Raw genomic sequence first — 2,903 nt, 5'->3', positions numbered from 1 at the left:
GGGTCTATCGAGGACATGGTTAAATTCTTCAGATTATTACACAGCACTTTTCCCTTTTTCTTTTCTCTTTGTATTCAAAATATTTTCTTCTTACGACTAATCACACAAGTTCCCATACTTGGTTAGATTTTTGACTTGTTTTTCATACCATTAAAATTTTTGTTCTTATAAAAATAAGCCTGTGGTCACTTTATTGTGGTCAATTGCTCACCTGAATTTTAAATCAAGTCTTACATAATTGTTATAAATATACCATCCTATTTGTTTGTTTGATTGCCATTGGTACATCTGTTCTGTTGAATGGTTACTGGGAATATTCTAATTTATGGAAGCAGAACGCCTTCGCAAGAAATGACGAATGGTTTATTCCTTATATAATACCTATGACATTGTAATCCATTCTTATAATAAATAAAGAGATTGAAATGTCTTCATAATGATATATACTGCGGTGATAGTTATGTTTGTTTAAAGAAAGTTATCTAAAATAAAACGTAAAATGACAAGGACTATTTATTTCCATATACATTTATCATTGTTAATCATATTATTAGGTTTTTCCTGGCATACAGAAGGAAATCAGTTGTCAGGTAAGTTCTTAGTTAAATCTTAGGTTTTCCATTCAAGCAAATGTTTGGAATTGCATCATTTATTTTGAAATAATCTGAATTTTGTTGACATCGACATTTTCAAACAATGTTTTGTAAAAATAAATATAACATTTTTAAAAACATAAAAACACAGGATAAGGAGTTGATCAAATTCAGACGAAGAAATGCGATGTTAGCAACGGAAAAATACTCAATTTCACTAAACGATTAAATGACATCTAAAATGTTTGAGACGTTTTAGAATTAAAAAAGTTAAATATCCTTTGATATACCGCTAGTTTATATTGCAAATTATATAATTATGACAAAACTTCGTGATTTAGAAAAAAAGGACATGCTATAATTGAAATAAAAATTATGTTATATTATTTTTAAAGCCATTACATATTTGTAATCATTGTCATGTAGTATTTTAACTATGTTAAACTGCAATACGTTCATTCATTTATTTGGTTCCTTGATTTCTCTTGAAGTAAATGCATATAGAAAAAATGGTTAAAAATTTAACTGTAATCCTTTAGCAAAGGTATTCAAACAGAACAAATATCCATGTGTTATAACAGAAACTTATTCAAGAGTAATGTATCAAATATTACTTACATAAATATGATAGGTATTTTCGTGGAAATCGAATAATTATTTTTCCTTGAGTAGAGTATTTTTTTAATATGTCGGTAAAGATATACTGAATTCAAATTTATCTCTTATGACAGTTGTATATAAAAATCTAAATGGAATGTTTATGATAGATTGGCTTGATATATCATTACATGAAAATATTACTACATTGTCGCGTATATTCATTATCTTTTGTCTTTTGTTCTGTATTTTATTCAAACGACTGGTAAGCTTACAGTTGGTTGCTTTTAAAACGATCGTACATAAACAGCATGCATGTGCCACAAGTGAATACAGAACATCGGATTAGGTGTCTTAATCTATGATACAGAGCACAACGCAATCGCCAAATGATCGAACGATTATAAATTCAGCTAATCACGTCATGTTAATCCTTTTTTTAAAAAATGCAGACATAAATTAGTTCACAGCAATGTAACTAAGCCTACAGCCAGACAGTAACAAGAGTTGTCCCAGGCCTATCCTTCTTAAAGGATAACCGTGATTACACTTTCATTGTCAAAGTGCATAAAAGTCATTGATTAAAGGTTTTCAATTACGTGAAGTTATGTATTTAATGTTTTGAACCACTGTGGTATTATATATTATTTCAATGGTTCGTTTTAACACTGTTGTGCTTATATATTAATTTAGTTTTATAAGGTGTTGAAATCGGGCTGAATTTCGTTCTTCATCGCTGTTATTCACAACAAAAAATAAATGAATAAACCATCCACCATTCCCTTTTTCAAGGCAATAAGTGAATATCTATAAGAAGAACAGATCGGAAAAAAGCAAATTCATATCATGAATATTTTTATTTCAGATATTTTGATTTTACGAAAACGAGACACAAGCCCTGCAACACTTCCATTTCCGTGTCCAGAGCACGTGAGTGTTCATGACTGTTACAACAGTTTAATGGCGGTTTGGATACGACGTCTGATGACACAAGATCATTCAAAGGACAGTTGATATAAACGACAATGAGAACATACCCATCAACTGACAACGTAGATTTTTATACCAATGCAATGCTTATCCAAATTTAACGGAACACCCCATTTGCAACATTAAAACAAGGCGTTGTAGGAATATAATTTGCTACTTTGAAGCACCTATAAAGACAAGACATACCATGCTAACGTCTACAACAGAGAAAATCTAAGGTGCTACCGGAACTCAAACGGACAATGCTGAAGGCGAGAAAGCAGGCATATCTGTGATAATACACTGTTGATATCCTTAGTTTTGTACTATTAAATTCATCTTTGTTAAAAAAATATTGTCTTATTTAATTTATTTCAAAGAAAACGAAAAAAAAAAAAAAGCTTCATTCTTCAACGACTTTTCCGGCTAGCATTTCTAGCATTTGTTGGAAGAGTAATCAAGGGAACCAAGGTTATAGCGGTAATCAAAAGACAAAGACCAGACATGTTTGTTTGTTTGTTTGTTGGGCTTAACGTCCGAGCAGCAATATTTCAGCTATATTCAGACGATGAACATGAAATGGATGATAAAATGAAATAATGATGAAATGAAAAAGGGATGGGACACAAGGACAATATGGGGTCGACGAACTTTGATTGCTACTGGAAATAGGGAGAGGTGGGTAGGGTCGGGCAATTTAGCCTCCTGTGGCGGAGCCCTATGGTTCCTACTCCGGGAGAATAC

General features: G+C 31.5%; 1 long non-coding RNA gene across 1 annotated transcript; it reads left to right on the top strand.

Moving 5' to 3' along the window:
- Nucleotides 1-454: 454 nt before the first annotated feature.
- LOC148610871 (uncharacterized) lies at nucleotides 455-2,482 on the top strand. The gene is made up of 2 exons (XR_015924590.1): nucleotides 455-590; nucleotides 2,056-2,482. It is a non-coding gene; the product is annotated as an uncharacterized LOC148610871 (long non-coding RNA).
- The last annotated feature ends 421 nt before the right edge of the window (nucleotides 2,483-2,903 follow it).

Source organism: Perna viridis, chromosome 7 (assembly GCF_037379345.1).
Source record: "Perna viridis isolate PV_CMFRI_1.1 ecotype Kerala chromosome 7, ASM3737934v1, whole genome shotgun sequence".
NCBI lineage: Eukaryota > Metazoa > Mollusca > Bivalvia > Mytilida > Mytilidae > Perna > Perna viridis.
The sequence above is the reverse complement of the archived record's forward strand: the minus strand, read 5'-3'. Positions and strand labels throughout refer to the sequence as shown.